Consider the following 20,941-nt stretch of genomic DNA (forward strand, 5'->3'; position numbering starts at 1 on the left):
CACTAATTTAACAGAAAAATGAACTTTAACTTCTCTTGTGCAAAAAATATACGCAAAGAAAATTTTTTATAAAAAATCTATTTATATTATAATTAGCTCTAAAATCATACAAGAACAAAACATTAAAAAATACAAAGGATTCTCCTCTTTGTATAAATTTAAATAAATCTGTAATTTACTAAATCAAGGGAAGCAGCATTTGAATAAATACACATATATTAGTTTACCCCTTTTCCTTTTTTCTTCTTTATATTCATATCTGGAAATCAGTTAAACAGAAAAGCAAAATGAGCGCATTCACGCTCTCCGAGATTCGAACATTTCAAATTATCACCAAACAGTGATAATTTGAAATGTTCAAATCGCAACATCACGCAAACTTTGTTCTTCTGTTTGACTCTTTGCCACGAAAAGCGGAAAACGAAAAGAGGCATCCATGTCGAATGTGAGAGCCATCAAAAATTTTACGCATAATTTCACTTTGTCTAAGATTTAGGAATTCTCGCAACACAATATCACCTCCTTTAAGATCTGAAGCCAGATCTATAGCATCTCCCCCGTATTTCTCGGGCCGAATCCAGAGTATGTCTGCGCTTCATTTGATCCATACAATACTTCTGAGGCACTCGGAATAAGATTCCGTAAATTTCATTTTTTGGGGTCGATTTTGAGATGCCAAATTTCACTTCTATGTATTAGTGTGGACAAGAAGTCGCTGTTATAATATATAAATTTATATTTGAGCGTAATTGTTCTACTGCACATAATCATGTTGACATATTATTCCCGCCAGACTACCAAAGTTAAGCAACGATGAGCCTGGCCAGTACCCGATGAGTGAACATTTAGGAAGGTTAGGCGCTGTATGTACCACGCTGAATCATAAGAAATTTCCAGGTTAGTATCTGGATGCGTATTAATTCATTAAGAAGATGTTCCCCTAGTCTTTATAAGACACACATACAAAAGAAGGTAACTTTGATAACATCTGCAGCAGGGCGTTGAATTGTTATGGTGGAGGATGAATCTCTAGCAGATCAACGGTTCTATGGTATTAACAGTGTATATTTATTTGCTTCTCCACTGAGAACATTATGCACAATTCCGTTTTTTAATGTGGAGAGATTGGGGAAATGGGAACCAGCTCCCTGGGAAGTAGGGAAGCTGGATAGTGACAATTGGTATGAAGGGTTTCCCCTATATTGACCAATAACGGCTGGCTACAAAAACAATGGTCTTATATGTGGGGTTGGTATTCATTTGCTTCCCCACTGAGCAAATAAGGCACAAGGCCGTTTTTCAATGTGGAAGGGAGGGAGAGGGAAAAGGCGACCAGCTTCCGAAGGGTGGGAAATGGGAGCTGGATAGTGACAATTGGTATGAAGGGTTGCCCCTACATTGACCAAGGTCTTATATGTGGGATTGACCCCCCACAAATGGTCTTTGATTGCAGTATCTGCCGGAACAGATACTACACTTTTGAACTTTGATCTTAGCCCGAAGACCAAGCAATACCTTATGGTATTAAGAGTTTGTATTTATTTGCTTCCCCACTGAGCAAATTAGGCACAAGGCCGTTTTTTAATGTGGAGAGTGAAGGGGAAATGGGGACAAGCTCCCCGGGGAGTAAGGGAGCTGGATAGTGACAATTGGTATGAAGGGTTCCCCCTACATTGACCAATAACTGATTGCTACAAGTGCAATGGTTTTATATGTGGAGGCAACCCCACATATAGTCTTTGTTTGCAGTATCTGCCAGAACAGATACTACATTTTTTAACTTTGATCTTGGCCAAAAGACCAAGCAATACCTTATGGTATTAGGAGTTATGTTATTTGACTGCAGCCATACGGATGATCTAAAGACAACGGATAGGGGAAATGTCCTGGAGAATGTAATGGCAACCAACCCCATGTATTCTGCCAAGTTCAAAATCATGTTATGTTCTCAGAGAAATCGGATCCATAATGGATCGAAGCTTGTGCAGAGCACTAACCATGATCTCATCTAGGGCATGAACGTGCCACGTTACAAGAAGTTTTACTTCAGATTTGGCAAAGCTAGTCTAACGATTATGCATAATAAACAAATAAATGCTTATTTAAAAAAAACACTTCATTGTACTGGATTTCCAAAATTACAGATTCATTAAACTATTAAAGAAGAAATGTATGTTTGAAAGTAATACAACATTCTTTAATAGACATAATGGAAAAACGAATTTACACATATAAAAACCAATAAAAGAACATTTAGAAAATTGACTTTCAGTTCGTCGTAAAATGAAGGCGTAAATGGATGGTGACATTTAATGCTACCAAGACTAAACTCATTTTCTTAAACAAGCCTTCAAGGAGAAAAATCAGTAATAAGACCCTAATTTGAGGCCCTTCTTTCAAACTGCTGGGTTTAACATTGATAGGAAACAAAACTGGAAGAAATATATTGAGGATATTGCCAAGGTTGCTCCAAAATAAGTGGTTCCATCTACTGCGCTTGAAAATTACTCGCACCCGAGTGTCTATCTCTTCAAAGTCACCATTTGCTCATGCATGGAGTATTATTGTAATATCTAGGCGAGTACATCCATCCTTAGTCTCCCACAAATAGACAAGGTCCAAAAAAAGATTTCCATCTAATAAGTTTCATACTATCTACTAAATGCAAGGCTTGTCCAATCCCCAGAGTCTTCATTCCTGTATCTGTTTTACAAATCCGAGGTGCCTGCAATAATTTTCCAGACTTTTTTTTAGTATGCGCACTTTTATCGATAGTATACATATGAAAGTCTTGCCCCATTTGAAGTAATCTCCTCCGGTTGTTATGCACTTGTTGTACCGTTCCAACAACTTCTGGAAAGTCCAATAGGATTCTTCTTGTGTGAGCCACTACTTGTACAGACCCGTAATTGCCAGAGCGACATGAAGACACCAGTCAAACAATAAAAGACTATTTTCTTACATACGTGCGCGGTCGCTAGTCCTCATTCTTGGATCGTCACTTCTCCATGAGGACCCTGTCTTTTGTGGTTGCATCATCTATTAGCAGTTGCTTGGTTGTAAATGTTGGGCGAATAAAACTAATATATGGAAATACAATGGTGTGGGGTCCAATAATTTTAATCTGAAAAGTTTGGACATTGAGGGAGATATACGTAATTTTCTTCTCGCTTAATATTCTTTCTTGAGCTAAAAATGGTCGACATGTGCACGAAATCTTGAGAAAATATTAACTTAAACATCTAATACGTTTTTACGGTCCGCTTCCACGACTCAAATGAATTAGAGATTCTTATTTTCTTGCTTGTTTTGTCTAGTGAGCTAGCAATTGGGTACTACTGCATTATAAATTCCGTTTTTTCATGAGTCTCACTCAGAAACGTCCGATGGACAACGCAATCCGACCCGAAATTAAGTGTAAAAAACAAGTGTTTATTCTTGTAAGAACGATAATGAATAATTCTAGCCTTGAAGCTATCGTGACGTCGCCGGAAACTGTCCTCGCGTTCTGAAGAGATCTTTGCAAAAAATGCGTTAAACAAAAACTTGCAGCTGTCGTCGACTGCTTACGGGGTGTTGGTTGAGAAAAAAAAGTGGTAGTAAGCAGGCAGGCAGGCTCGAACCCGTACCGTGAAGGAGGTAAAGAAAGTGAAAAAGCAAAAAAAAAAGTGACGCGTTAGCTGCTACGCTCATCGCCAAACTGGACGTGACGTAGTTCAAATAAGGATAGACCGTCGAATAGAAGCGATGACTTTCGAAAATGTCGGCGAAAAAAGTTACCCACACTGCCGAAAAGTGCTCAATTGAGGGTGAAGGAATAATTGTTTTCAGGCAATTTTCCAATATTTGTTGTCCGAGGGTTCGAGCTTCAAAATGATGCCAATGTCGTGAAAAGCCATCGTCTCTGTTGAAAGTTTTTGCGAGACATACATGCATACATACATACATTTAAACAGACGGGTAATATTTATATTATAAATTACTACAATATAAAATATTTTAATTAATGTTAGCAACGGAAAATGTATATATAAAAGATGACTGGACTAATGAGATGTCAAGTTCTTATCTATCCGTTTATATTATTAGCGTTTATAACCTTTTCGTGTATTTAGCCGTTTCTTGTTTATATTATTAACAGAATGTATCCGATAAACATAAATGTCGTACTAAAATAATTTTGTACTTGTGCACAATTTTAACCAGACGTAACTCAACGCCCTATCAGCTTTGCTCGTAACATGACGGGTTGTATTGTAGTCTCATGTAAAACGTGGATCAGCTAATATATGCGCTTCAAAATAGCAAACGAACTTATGACTAAATTTGGAAGAAAAAAATCAATACATTCACTAAGCAATACACACCTAAAACAGGCCTTTTCTGACAACTGTCTAAAAGAAATCAATATAACAAGTTTGGAAAATTATTGATGACGCTGGAACAAGTCGTACCATTCTGTCAAAAGAAGAAATTAATTACTGGAACAAACAATGCGCTCCCTTTGGCGAGAAGTGCGTCACCGCCAAAAGAAGATCGATCAAGGATGTATGTGGTTAGAGATGCAGATGCATGCAATGCCGGCATTCAACACCCCATAAGAACCGCTACGTTTTTCAGAAAGCAAAGCTTCAAATCGTCATCGTAATAAGGTTATTTACCTGTGAGTTTACGATGTGGCAACTCAAAAATGTCTTATGCGAGAATGTGGAGTGGAGTTTGTGCATATCATAGCAAACAGCAAGAATTTTATACACAAAATATGTGCGAATTATTTTCTCATGTATATCCGGTAGATTGGTGGCCCGGTGAATACAGTAGAAATAGATGAGTTCGTATTTAACGGTCGGAAATACAACGTCGGCCGACTACTCAAGCCACTCTGGATATTCGGTGGTTATGATTCTGCGAAGAAGGAAGATTTCCTCACCGTTCCGAATAAAAAAGATATTATTGTTACATAGCAGGGGCTCATATTTAGGACTTATAACGGGTTCAGGTAAGACGGGGATACATATAACGGATGGTGACGACAATTCTGATGGGAAGACATTTGTATATGTTTCATCATGACGACGACTGTGACAATTCTTGGAGTTTCATATTAATATAGACTGCATGATATGATACAACAGTTCTTATACACATATAGGAAGGAGGAGGAGATGCTCCACAGGATGAGGGTTGGGAGGACACATGACTTGGAAGGGTTTACACAAAGTTTGTTATAGATGATGATAAAACAACATTTACCTTTTTGGTTGTGACGAATGACGACACGAGACAGTTACAAATTATTAATGGTGATTGCTTTATTCATCTGATCGGCCGGTCGATGACGTCAGGAATTCAGCTTGTATCCACATGGTCTAATCTTCTAACCTTCGCCTCTAAGGGGCTTCCACTCCAACTGACTATCTCTCATCAACTATCGACTCTCAACTTTCGACTAATCAACTGACTTCTAATCCCTAGATTCCTATATTGAAAAAATCCTTTGTGTATAACGTCAGAAGTGTGTTTACCAAACGTGACTTATTTTCACGTGGCTTTACATATGTTTGTCCAACACACTTTTGACAACCAAAAGAATCATCAATTCTAATCTAACCTATTTGTAAAAAAAATAATTTAACTCACATTGGGCATTCATTTGTCTGGCATTATTTATTATCTAGATTTCTAAAAAAAATGGACAATTGACTCTTTTTTTGATATAAACAATATTTAACTACTTCTAATAGAATAAACAATATTTAACTACTTCTAATAAAATAAACAATAGACTTAATTTCTAACATTCTACAACCATTATCTTAAACACTTGCCTACAGGGCTCGATTCTAACCTTATCCTAATATCATTTTCACTTATCTAGTATGTCTTTTTACATAAAGGACAGTCCTTTTCATGTAACATTATTACAAAAGAAGAAAATAAAGAAAACAGAAATTGTTACGATACGTCGTTGTTTCTTTTTTATGTTTGTGTTGTTTTTCTGTTAATCGACGATGCTCGGCGAAAGCCGGCGGTCTACGTCATGTACCGAGCAAAATCGATTGGACGTTGCGTGACATCTGGTTCAAATTATGCACAAGTACCAATGATTTATCGGAATGTCTTTTACTTGAATTAAAAAAAAATATCAGCAAGAGAAATAATAAAAAGTTACTAGGAAGACATCTCATTTGCCAGTCACCAAAGGGACTAACATGACGACATGCTGTAAGAGAAGACACTCCTCAGACAAGAGACAGAGTTCATGTTCAGTTGACGTAAGTGAAACAGGAAAAGGAACAAAAGAAAACCTTAAGTTCGTAGATCGATTCCTTATATACACGTGCAGTTAATTTGCATATAAATAGAAGAGCGGCGACAAAAAGGACGAATTGTAGAGTAAACGGATTTGAGTTTCCGACAACCATAATATATCATATACGATAGCAGTTGATGTCTTTATTTTAAGTTAAGGGAATTTGATACAAATATCGGTATTGGTAAAATGTTCAGATCAAATTATATTTCAAGCATTTTATCATAGCATCAGGTTGACTAGAAAGTTCTTGCGGGCGTAACTTTTAACCTCAGATCAACATATCTCGGCTCAAACAAAATTTTATTGATCGATATAAGAACCATTATAGTAAACACACTTTTGCTAACGCAAATCAAGTGTATTTATCCGAGTAACATAAAAATCTTGCGTTCTGGTGGTGATTAATCGCTTAAGGCGTTTTTGAGATCGCTTTAATTTTTTAAATATTTCTCACGCAGAAAGTTGTCGAGATGTTTGAAAAATGTGTTGTCGGTAGGTGGGAGGTCTGGAGAGTGTGGGGATGAGGCAGAATTTTGTAGACGAATCCGTCTAACTTCTGCAGAGTCGCTTTAGGAACGTACCGTATAGTATTGTTGCAGGGGAGAATTTGTCCTTTTCTTATTGACTAGGGTGTTGTTGTCGAAGTTTCTGATGCATTTCATTCACTTGTTGCCAGTACTTCTCAACCTTAATGGTTTCGCCTGTGTGATATAAAAAACTGCAATATGAGGAAACCAGTCGCGAACCACCAAATCGCCAGCATGACATTTTTTGCTGCAACTCTTGCTTCGGGAAGTGTCGTAGAGCTTCGTCGGCGTCTAACCACTGAGCTGAGCGTAGCTAGTTTTCGTATAGACCCCATTTTTCATCGCAAGTCACATCCCGGTACAAGAAACAGGTCGTTTTTGTTGCAAAAAAAGAAGGGAAGACACTTCATAACGGCTTTCTTTTGGTTCTTTAATTCGTGAGACACCCATTTACTAAGTTCTTTTTCCTTTCCAAACTCTCGCAAGTGTTTTGAAATCGTCGTATACGTAACGTCTAATATAGAAGCAAGTTTTCGAACAGTTGTTCGTGGATTGACTTGGACTATGGCTCTTAATTGATTATTGTCAGCATTCGATGGCCACCAATACGCTTATCGTATTCAAGACTCTCGTCGCCACCATGAAATTTCTTAAACCACGATTGTACTGTGCGCTCAGTAGTAATTCTTGCGGTAAACGCTTTATTGATATTGCGAGCTGTTTTAGCAGTTTTTCGATCTAGCTTGAATTGGAAAAACAATTATGCACATTTGCTTTTTCTATTTTTGTATTCAACGTTCTGAAAAGAAATTATAATAGTTTTGAAACGATTGTAAGCGAAATACGGTCTTAAAATATTATATAAAGTGAAATTATTATCACAAAAATATTTTCGAAAATACATTATTAGGAATCAAAATTAAAAATTCCGCAAGAACTTTTTTCTCAACCTAATTAAAGTGGCTGCCATGAAGCGATCATTTTGTCTTCAGGCTTTTGTTTATTACAGAAATGATTGCTTTATGGTTTGAAACGTTGATCATCAATGCGTAAAATTAAATATTAAATTGGAAAATTAATCGATTTTCTATTAATACAAAAGCAATGGAAATAAATGATTATAAGCTGAATATTTTTATGTGTTTTTTATAAATATAATCACTTCATTTTGTTTAGTAGCTTTTCTTTTACTGATGGCAAAATTAATTGTTCAAAAGTAATTTGCCATATTAATAGTCATAACAATTCCTGCAAAATACTGAGGGAGTTAGTTGGCGACGGATCGATTTACTGGTGTGTATCGATGATTTTTCAATGTTGCTTGAAAGAAGAAAGGCTGCCACAACAGTGCGAAATATTACCCACACCCAACAGCTGTGGCACTAGTTCTCCGTACCACTGTTTCTAAGACCCTCCGCAGCATGGCCGAGTGGTTATTTGGCCATGTGCGTAGGGACACAAAGAAACGCCTTCCCATAATTACCTTTCCTAGAGCTCTCCCTCTTTCTGTTCAGGCCGTCATGAGCTGAGCACCATAATTTTTGTCTCTCCGTAAACGAGGAGGGGGGAGAACCCCTCCCTCAATACTTGTTAGGGTATATTAGTTAGCTTTTAAAAGCCTATTGTCCAGTCAGAACGCCACCAAGGGTGAAGAGGTCAAGACGTTTCCTGGGAGAAAAAGGAGCCACACAGCACATCCAACATCTCAGGTATGCTTTTCTTCTTATAGACCTTAACGACGACCATCTTCATATCTTCCCGAGACCACTTTAAGACATTTACTATACCATGTCTGTTGGTCACACCTCAGTGACCGGCTGATAGTGGTATAAATGGTGCACTTGACCAAGCCATATTGTTTTCAAGCATGGAAATAATTTCGACCCTTCGAGCTTAAATATATTACGGTACCACCTGTTATAAATGTTGCTTTCAGACGAAAGAATGACTCTGAAAAAAACCACGGCACAACAAAAATTATAACCATTAGACAAATCGAATAAAAAAATGGTCCATGGTCTTTAAAAACTGAATATTTCAGGCAAACTTTTTTTTAAATGGCAGACCAGTACACACGCGCACAAAAAAGAACGCACTCAAACAGAAAATTCAGAAACTGAAAAAATAAATTGTCTTGCACCTACAAAAAAAAAAAACAGTTACAAAAGATCGATTTAAAAAAAGAGTATTGAAAAATAACCTTTTGAAAAAAAAAGTAAGAAATGTGTCCTACACAAAAAACAGAGACGAAAAATAAGTGTCTTTACAATATGCAATATCTCTTTCTGTCTCACGTCCTCTCTCTTTCTGTCTCTCTCAAGAGATATATCTATATGTGTGTATATCTATGCATCTTGTTATTACATGAAAGAAAAAGAAAAAATCCTTCAAACACGAAGCTTGAAAAATAAATTTAAAAGTGAGAAAAAAAGGAAAGAAAAAAACGATACCTAACAATTTTTTATCTGATCTTTATTTCAGGTTTATAAAAACATAGGATTTAAAAAAAAAAAAAATACTTTTGATTTTGCAAATGTAAAAAAAACTTGTATAATGTTAATGACTTTTTTCAGTTTAGATTTGAAAAAATAGAATTCTATTTCAACACTATATTTTATGAACAGTTGAGATGTCCTTTTTCAGGTTAGATAACAATTAACGATGAAACCTAAGGGGACTTTTTTGTTCCATAATGTTTTTTATTGATTTTTGTCTGTTAAAAAAACGGAAAAGAAGAATGCTATTGGTAAAAATTTGGATTACATAATATGAAAGTTTTTTGTGTGTGTGCGCCTTTTACAAAATTGATCAAAATAAGATTTTTTCTATTTTTTTTTTAACTCATGATACTGTTTACATTTACCAGCCCTTAGACGTCAATCATTTTGGTTAAAACAATAGCACATATGTAAAAGTGAGTTGATGGCCCGGTTGGCCCTCACCGTTATAAGTGAGTTGTGTGTGTGTGGGGGGTTAATGGTATCGCTCTTCCCCTCTTTCTCTCTCTCTCTCTCTTTCTCTCTTTCTCTCTCTCCCATTCCTTTACGATTTTAAAGTTTTTGAGGACGAGAAAGAGAGGGTGACTTTTGAAATTGTCGAAGATTTTTTTTGTTATTACGTAACGTATAATATTACAGTGAAAGGTTAGTGAAGGCTTTGCTTCCCCCTCCCACTCTCTTCCTTTGCTTTTAGTGCTTGTATGTCTAAACCCCCATGGTGGGTTGCAGGAGGGCATATAATAACGAATTAACTTGGAGTTTTTTTTTATTTTCTGAAATTTTCATAGTTTTTTTTTTAAAGAAAAATATGCTATTACATTTCGAATATTCTCTGAATTTTTTTAATTTCTGGGGAAATATTGGCTAATGGAGTAGGTTTTCCTGAATTCTAGATGATTTTTAAGGAAGAATTATTCGAACGAATTCTTTAATTGAAGGTTTATTTGAAATTGGACCGTATGATAGGAGTCCCTGAAATATAGACTGAGGAGTATTTACGAAAAATTGAATTAATTCTTAAGAAGAAAAATGTTTCCTCAATCTAGAAAGATATCTCTTTAATTGAAACTTTAATTTTCTCAAGCTGTTAACTATACAGAACTGGTCGTTCACTAATGTAACTCCCAGGTTTGTCGAGAGTTTATTAATTCGAAATAATCTTTCTGAGTGATCATAAGAAGAAGGTTGCTTTTAACATAATAAATCAATTACTTTGAAAAAACAAAGTTAATTAACGTGAAAAGTTTCTGAATTCAAAATGACCTTGATAGGTGTCTATGAGAAGAAATGATTTTTAAGAATCAATTAAATAACTTTAAATGTACACTGAATTTTAAAAATAATAATTACGAAATAAAAAAATTGGGATGTCTCTGAATCTGATTGTGAAGGGTAAATTGATTCAAAATGAATTTTCTATGATTTTTTAGGAAAATTAATTTGAATAATGAACCAAATGTTTGAAATAATTTATGAATTTCATTGTGAAAAATGGGTCGATTTTGGATTTACGATCTTTTGAGAAGATTATTTTTTAAAATAATACGAATTACTTTGGAAACAAGTTAGCTAATATAAATTCGGAATTTTTAATGGTCCCTTGAGAAGGAAAAAATGATTTTAACGATGAAACAAAATACTTGAAATAATTTTTAAATTTTGGAATGAAATTTTAATGATCTTTTGTAAATTAAGTTTTGAAAAAACACACCCACTTTTTAAATGTACCCTGAAATTTGGGAAAAGTTAATTATGAATGTAATAACTTGAAATGCGATTGCATTGTGCAAACAAATTCAAATTGTGACCGAGGTGCTCTGAAATGATTTTTAAAAATTGTTTTCTTTTTTTAAGAAAAAACGATTGTTAACACCCTATTTCATTGATTTAATGTATACCAGGTTTCTGAATTGTTTATTTTTGGAATTTTTTTTGCCCTAATTGAGTATTCTAACTCATGAAGACTGAGTGATCTTTTTAATTAATTCTTTATATAATTAATAAATATTCTGTGGTGCATAGTTTTTATTAGTCGCTCGGCGGCAGACTCCTTGCTCTAACAGAATTAAATTGGATTAGAACCTCTCAAGACCGAGGTTAAACTAAATCCATATAGGTTGGCGTGATGAGGTCACGTAACATCGACTTATTTAAAATACCTTAATCTGAGATACCTTAATGTGAGAGCTGGATGGCCTTCTTCAACAACGAGAATGGACAAGAAACTACAGAGCGTCGCACACTGAGACAGCGACGAGCGGTGTTAACTCACCATCAAAATCCGAATACTGTTGTCTTGTGCACTATCTGTGCAAAGGTGTGTAAATCTTCACATCAACGGAGTCACAGAATAAATAATCAAATGATATAGAAGACATCGTCATTCACATGGATGGACTACCATTACTAACTAACTAATCAAACTATATAACTAACTAACTAATAAAACTATATAACTAACTAATAAAACTAACAAACTAATCAACCTAACTAACTAACAAACTAACTAACTTACTAATCAAACTAACTAATCAAACTAACTAACTAATCAAACTATATAACTAACTAATAAAACTATATAACTAACTAATAAAACTAACAAACTAATCAACCTAACTAACTAACTAACAAACTAACTAACTTACTAATCAAACTAACTAATCAAACTAACTAACTAACAAACAAATCAAACGTACTAACAAACTAATCAAACTAACTAAGTAACTTACTACTCAAATTAACTAACTAACTAAATAATAAAAAACTAACTTACTAATAAAACTAAATAACTAATAAAAAAACTCACTTACTAATCAAACTAACTTACTAACTAATCAAACTAACTTACTAACTAATCAAACTTACTAACAAACTAATGAAACTAACTAACTAACTTACTAATAAAACTGACTAACTAATAAGACAAAGTAACTTACTAATCAAACTAACTAAATAAATAGTCAAACAAACTAACGAACGAATCAAACTAACTAACCAAACAAACTAAGAAACCTACTAATCAAGCAAGCCAACTAACTAACTAATCAAATTAACTAAATTACTAATCAAACTAACTACCTAACTAATGAACTAACTTATTAATCAAACTTACTAACTAACTAACTTATTAATCAAACTTTTGTTGAATAGCGGGTTACATTTTTAAGAGATGACAAGTTCATATTGGGGACATATTAATGGGACATGTATATAGGCGACAACGATAGGTGATAGAAATTCTTATGGGAAGATGTTTATACATATTACATCATGACGACGACTGTGTCAATTTCTTTGATGTTTTATATTAATACAATCTGAGATATAGGCAACACATATAGAGAGGAGAGGGAGATACTTCACTTATGATGATGGTGGGGAGGGCACATGATCTTCGAAGGGTTACACAATGTTCATTATAAGATGATAAAACACATTTACCTTTCGTTCGTGATGAAGGATGACACAAGACAGCAGTTACAACATAAGGATGACTTCTTCATTCATCTGATATGTCGGTCGATGATGTCAGGCATTCCGCTTGTATATACATGGCTAATCTTCTACCCTTCGCCCCTAAGGGACTCTCCTCTCTAACTGATTATGTCAAAGCTTGGCTGATCAACTGACTGACTGACTAACTCTCTAGCTGATTGAATAAAATCTGAACCCATAGAATCCTATATGGAGAAATGTCCTTTGTCTATGACGTCAGAAGTGTGTTTTCAAACGTGACTAATTTCACGTGGCTTTTTGTATGCTTGTCAAAACACACTTTTGAAAACAAAAGAATTCTAACCTAACCTATTTTTTAACCTAAACTATTTTTAAACAATACATTTGAATTTGCATTGTCCATATTTTAACTGACCTTTTAATATTTAGATTTCTAAAAGAATCAGACAATCGACTTAGTTTCTAACATTCCATTTCTTTACCTTGCCTAAAGGGTTCGATTCTAGGAGTATTCTAATCACATTTTCATTTATCTGGTATCCTTATTTACATGGAAAGGGGACAGCTCCTTTCCGTTTAATACTTTGATAAAATTGTTTCAAAATGCATTATTATTATATTATGAACTAAGGGTTGTCTTAAATCGGAGAGCGATATTTATGATTTTGCAGATGTTGATAGATTGAGCTAGAATTTACAAGATGCGTAGTGAAGCGGTGCCAGAAGGTAGTAGTTGTAACATAATTGAAACTATCAGTTTTATATATCATTCTCTGATAGTAATGATTATAAACAGATGAACTTAATCACAAGTAAAACATCTTTTATACCTTTATTGTATTTATCAAATACAGCAGTAGACTTGTAAATTATTGCTGCTCTCCCTTTTCACTCCATCAAAGCATATCTCCTATCTCTCATATCGTTATCGTGAATTTAATCTTAATATATCTCATTCACAGTGAGCTCCAAATTATATACTAGTTATATAATCACCCAAAATCAATCTCAGGGTACAAACACTTTGTTATGACCTCATGTTTCTGACTTTTTAACTTAGATAAAAGTGTAATATCTGTTCTGATGTCACGATTACGTTATTATGTCCTTGGTAAAACAAGAAGAAATACTTTCAGACGGTGAATTTAAGTTATTGCTCAAATGTAAAGATTCCTTTCTGGGGAGCTGAATTTACTAAATTTAACCCCCACCCTAACCCTAACCCTAATCCTTTATTTTAAGTCTGCTCTATATATTGAGAATTATTTTTACACAGTTTCAATCTCCGATAATCTTCATGTTTATCTTGTTGAATCTACACGGAATTTCGAAGAGGACACTTTTATGTAATATACAGTACTACTTTGCCATGGCTGATGGAACGAGAACATGTTACTCTTGATTGAAACGTTGCGAAAATATCACAATAAATGAGAACAGTATACCGAATAACCCAAATAATACGGATCTTTTCGTTATTGTTAAGTCGCTTTACGCTTTGTCTGGAGCGATTTCCATAATTTATATATGTATAAAAGTGTGTGTGTATGTGTGCGTGTGTGTCTGTGTACATTTCCCTACCAAATAAGTCTTTCAATTTTCAGTCTATAGATTATGGATTTGACATAAATAGTATTGAGATTTAGGAAATTTGGCTGTCAAGTGGTCAATGTTCAACGATTTGACCTTTTAAAATTCTACCAAACTCCTCCGCCAATTTTACGTCTAAACACTTGAAATTTTAAATTTAGGCTATTTGGACACGGATCAAACTTTATAATTTTATTTGAGCCCCAAAAATAAATGTTAAGGGGTCAAAATTGGGGTCAAAATTTATAAATTTTTTAACTCTGCGATCGATACCAAATTACTCAGCACATTTCTGATCTAAACATTTGAAATTAGGGCAAGCTTTAAAAAACTCGAGCTGTCAAGGGGTTAAAGTTCTAAGGATGTGACCTTTGCGGTGTCTAGCCAGATAATCAGCCAATTTTGGGTATAAACATTTAAAATGTTTACATAATGCGTATTCAGGCATGTGGCAAGCATTTTAATCAGTTTTTGGGCGAAAATGTGGCTGCCAAAAGGTCAAAGTTGAAAGAGTTGACTTTTGCAGGTTCAACCAAATTTCACCGCCAATTTGAAATTTTAGATATACGTAACTTGGACATGGGTAAAACTTTTTATTTTGATTTGAGATCAAAATTATAAATGTTAAGGGGTCAAAATTGGGGTCCACGTTATGAAAAAAATTACCTCTGCGGTCTCTACAGAATTACTCAGAAAATTTTTGGTCTAAACATTTGAAATCTTACATAAAGTATATTCACACGTAGGGCAAGTTATGAACACTACATAGGGCCCGAGCAAAGCCGGGCTGAACTGCTAGTAAATATATATATATATATATATATATATATATATATATATATATATATATATGCGTGGATGTATTCATGTCTCCGTGTGTATGCATACAGCTAAGATTACGTTTTAATTACAAAGTCTGATTTATGTACATTTTTCCGAAATATCCGAATATCTACGGCGTTTGAGTTCATCAAAAATTGAAGTTAACAATGGCTACGATGATGCATTTCTTCTCGTTATTCAATCTTATTTTGGAAACGCCATTTCTGCATTGACAAGATAACTTTTACTTAAGAGAACCATTATTTCCGTTGACAACTAAACTTCCTATAAATCAAAGTGGATTTCATTAACCTTCATTCACAAGAATTATTCAACGTTAGCGCTTTTAATGCAGTTGACGAGGATTGGGAAGACATTATGGAGGAATACCTAAAGTATGTAAGTTAATCAACTGTGGAACTGGTAATAATAGTTCTATAGTCATGAGTAAGTGGTATTCAAAATCTATAAATCTAATAAGTTTGAGCAGGTTCTTGAGAAGAAACTTTGTTCAGATAGAGATTTTGTCTTAGACTAGGTACACAGAAGACAGAGATAAATCTTCTTTTACTATAAGTAAGATGACAAGTTATTGCTGTTTATGTGTCTACAAAGAGAAACAAGAGATTAACGTTATATCATCTGAGCTTCAATCTATGCACCCCCAGCCAAACTTTCAAGAAAACCACTATTAATAATTTCACACACTATTTATCTGTGCAGAAACCTAAATGTAGATTCAACGAACAAAGATTCTTTCTTAGAATTGCACGCCTGTGAAACTCTCTTTCGATTGGTTGCTTTCCAGCTGGCTACAATCTGATTGTCTTCAAGTTCAACGTAAACAAGTTCTTGACGAACTGTCCACCTAAGTAATCCAATTTACGAAATTCCCACTACTTATGTTTACTACGCTATAATCACTTGTACTAATGTATAACCATTAACCCTTATCCTCGAGTGGCACATATCTATCCCGTAGTTGACGACTACCTTAAGTGTCAGTTACTTTCTGGAATAGTTTGATGATACAACATTTTTTCAAAAATCTGAACAAGTCAACTATTTTAATACTAAGATGAAAGTATAAACTTTCGAAAACGCGTAGTTAATTGGAAGTATTTCAAGCATTGAATGATAAACCTTTCTAATACGATGGAGATCGGCGAGCAATATATTCTCTATGGGAAAGAGACTGTAGAAACGTGAGAAGCTAATTGGATGTATTCTTCTGTTTGCTTTGATTTGTAGTATTTATTTACTTTTCATTGTTAAGTTCTGAGAAATTTAATCGAATATTTTTAAATAATTCTGACAAATGCACTACACAAAAATATGGATGTAGTTGTCTTCATTCTTTAAACTAATTGTTGAAATAGTAGTCTCACCCAGTAGCTCCAATTTGTTTCTTTCCAAATGTAATACAATTCAGTTCGGTATATTTGTAGCGTATATTTGACAGCAAACATACTGTATTATAAATAGATATGTTATGTTTTTATATTTCTTGTATATTGAAGAAGACAGCTATCGGTAAACGAAGTAATGAGGATCGAATATTATTATTGAAAGAAAATTCTGCGAATTGAACGCAGTTATTGAAAGTTAAAATGAAAAAGTCAGTCTGAGGAGTCTGACTCAGTCAGGAAGAGAGGTGCAGTTAGTTCGGCAGAGCGGACCGGGTAAACTGACAGAGTGTGCCGAAACTCTTTAGAAAGTGAAGATGTCAGGAAAAGACGACAATTTACCAACGTAGCAGGCATCGGATTCCAACCACCAGCTGGATGAATAAACGTCTTGTATTTGTTATATAAGCCTTTTGTCTTTGTTTGTCCTTCAACCACAAGGTAATGTGTTTTGTCTTCATTCTCTTGTAGAAAGAACTTTGTATGAAAGAACCCTTTCAAAAGGTGGACCGTACCGCCATCTTCGGTTATGCATCTCCCTCTTATTTAAAGAACTTCCATTTCAATTCTCTTCACTAGTATCTTTCAGCTTCATTGTCATGAGAACTGCTCCCTCTATCTCTTCTATTATAAAGGTGAACTCCTACAAATATTGGATTTCAACTCGTCTCTGTGTAACCCAATATGTTCTGCACGATACAGTATTTTAATTGGATAATTTTGAATGTCTATATCAGTACCTTGTAGTGATTTGTTGCAAAACAAGGCAACTGACAAATCAATTAACGATATCAAACATAGAATCGTTCAATAGATCGTTTATTATGACGATTAATGGGCACACCCTGATGCTCACATTATTCATACACGGTATATATATATATATATATATATATATATATATATATGTGTGTGTGTGTGTGTGTGTGTGTATTAATTAATACGAAAAAAGATGTAAAAGCAAAAAGGGAATTTCTCAATATAGGAGCTAGTTTTAGCCAGATCAAGGCAGTCAAGCAGACAGGTTCGAGCAGTCAGCAAAGACAGTCGGAAAGAGTTGACATGATCAGAGTAGGGTCCGTTTTGAAGGGGAGGGAGAACATTTAACCATGTAGAAACGAAATGTATCTCTCCTCCTCGCTAATATATGTTATAAGAATCCACAGAACTGTATATATGTTTCCCCCTCATCATTGTTATATATATATATATATATATATATATATATATATATATATATATATATATATATATATATGTATAATTTAAAGGAGATTAGAACAATAGTCTAAAGAGCTGAGTGTATTTTAATGTAACAGTGAAATTACTAGTTTAATTAAAATACAGAAAATAGAAAGTGCTCGTTGTAATTTAGGTATATAATAAGCTCGATAGTTAAATGTCCTAGAGCTAATTCAATATTAAGTAATGTGATTTATAATTTAAAATTTAAAAATCAAATTTTAATTAAATTAAAATTCGTTAATAGTTGCAATAAATTGTTTCCGTTTTTTTTTTTTTTATAAATTAAGTTAGACTAATTACCTCCCTTACACCCGCCAAATAAATGATAAATAAAGTCAAGAAAACATGACAATTATCTCCCCTTAAAACATGTAATAACAATATTCTCTATATATAAACCGTAGCGTCTTTAAATCAAAAATACGCTAACGGAAACAATTTATTGCACGAGCGTCCCCCTTTTTAAAATTCATCATTCAATAAGATAAAAAGCTATAGCAAACATCTAAATGACTACTTTAACCACAGTTCCTGATTTCAAAAAAAGAAAAATTAAAAGGTAAATATCTCTATATATTTTTAAAGCAAATTTATTATGTAAATTCAAAAATATATATTTTTCTCTACTTATTTCTATCTCTAACCCATATTAATTTTCTTATAAATTTTAAATCCAGACCTTTTATTTCAATTTTTCAGATTCATCTGCCTTACTTTTAATGCTAGGTTTATTTATGGTGTCTTTTAAATTCAATAAAAACCCTCCAAAATTTGCTGATGAGGAGACCTTGCTTACCAAAAAACTATATATAATTATTCTACATAACTTGATGTATACCACAATAAAAAGCATTGTTTTCCGAAACGATCGTACAGATAATTGACTTTGTTGTTGTTCCTTCTTATGAAACTGATTGTTAATTTAATTAAAATTTGATTTTTAAATTTTAAATTATAAATCACTTTACTTAATATATATATGTATATATATATATATATATATATATATATATATATGTTTACCGTCTCTATTCAATATGAATGCCCCCCTCATTTCTCTTTATATATGAATCCAGCGTCATGTTTAATATAGACAACAACATCAATGATAAGCGGCTGTTGCGATAACGCAAATTCTTTTGAAAAGTTTATAGAAAGGGGTGGAGAGTACTAGAAATCTGGGGAGACTTGTTCTCACTAAGAATCCAGGGAACACCGCAAATTGTTCTCAAAGAACAATCTTTGATAACAACTTGTGTGATTACGTCTAGTAAGCATATAATCATAAACCTTATCCCACATATCTTCAAAGAGGGGTACTATAGTATATAGGGTTTGCGAGGGAGATGGGTAACGCACCCACATCATATACACCTGTTCATTTGTGTGCACGCGTATGCGTACTAGGAAAATGGAATTAAATGTATGTCGAAAATTAAAGTATGTGGAAACTAACACAAACCAAAACATTGCCAAACCAACAACAATAAAATCTTCCTAGTGAGGAAGACTAAGCCGTTCTTCACCGTGCATACTCAACCTTCCCTGTACCTTGAAGGAAAATCTTTTTGGTCGGTTTGGATTTTATAAAAAGAATACTCATTTAGCGGTTCCAAATCTTTGTTGAGACCGGAGATCTGGGTGATAAGTCTCAGAATGAGTTTCTTTTCATATTGTCTTCTATTTTGCTGTGTCCGAAAGTTGGAGGCTTTAAGCATGTATTTCATGTATATGCTGTGATCCGGGAGGGGTTAATTGTGTGCTGTGTGGATTTGCCCCTGATTATTTTTTGTGATTGTTTAATCGTAGGTCTGTTTCCCCCATGTAGTTACCCTTTATGCATCTGGTGCAATATATTAGGTAGACTACAGGTGAGCGGGGGAGTTAAAGTTGAATGTTTTTGCATTGAGTTTGAATGTGTCGTAAGTATTAATGTGTTTGCACACTTTGCATCTAGGTTTGTTGCATGTTTTGTTTCTCTGATGTCCTATAAATGTACTTTTTTGTAATAGTATTCATATTTTCTATAATGTAATGTAATAGTATTCATATTTTCGTATTTTCTATTTATTTAAAAAGAAACACAACATTGTTTCATGTAGGTCGTGGAATTGCATCCCTCTGCAATAGATCTAGCTAATATGTATATAATTTAAAACATTCATTTTAATTAATTCCCTATTACTTTTTTTTTCGGTTTTCTTATGGGATGATATTACGTGTAATTATATTCATGCAGATATTCTACATGGTTTATACTTGCGTAATATTTGCGTAAAAAGGTTATTATAAAAACAAATCTCTTTCTATATATATTTATGCATGCGTATATATTGTAGATGATGATATGATACAGTAGCCGCTCTATGCGTTACCAGAGAGTTAGGGCTCCTGTACCGACAGTCGGAAACAGCAACCAGCAACTATCAAACCGGTTCCCTCAAACCTGTCTGACAGGACTGGCCCAGTCCAATCATGCTAGCATGTATGGTAAACAAGCACTCCCAAAATGCCCATTGGGAAATACCTTTTCTATTTCAGCAGAACAGTGCGCAAATGAGACTACTGAATGGTTCAAAGCAGCAATTGATGCAAATGTTCCTACACGAAAGTTCTTCAGTAAGACCCACGCTCCCAAATGGTTTACTTCTACATGCGCAACCACCATTGTTCAGAGGCAACATGCATACAGTAGATTTATCTGGCATAAGTCCTGTACAAACAGACAGACGTATATAGAAGGTAGAAATAAGTGCAAGAAAGGAATAGCAACAGCTAAGAGTAAATATACTGAAACTACCAGGGAACGCATTGATGCGGAAAAATTAGGAACTCGTGCTTTCTGGAAAATCTACAATAGTGTAGTAAATAATGGGCAGTGGACAATATCCGAACTATCCAACAATAATGAGTTTTTTTTTTTTTGCACAGCAACTGAGAAAGCTAACATGCTTGCTCGTCAGTTTGCCTCAAATTCTACCCTGGGCTCAGCAAGCCATTCCCTCCCTGATTTTCCTCTGCGGACAGAAACCACGCTAGATGATCTAATAATCACGCCCTCCCAAGTACATGATATTATAA

The sequence above is a fragment of the Euprymna scolopes genome, chromosome 16 (genome assembly GCF_053919585.1).
Source record: "Euprymna scolopes isolate OS-2025 chromosome 16, ASM5391958v1, whole genome shotgun sequence".
NCBI lineage: Eukaryota > Metazoa > Mollusca > Cephalopoda > Sepiida > Sepiolidae > Euprymna > Euprymna scolopes.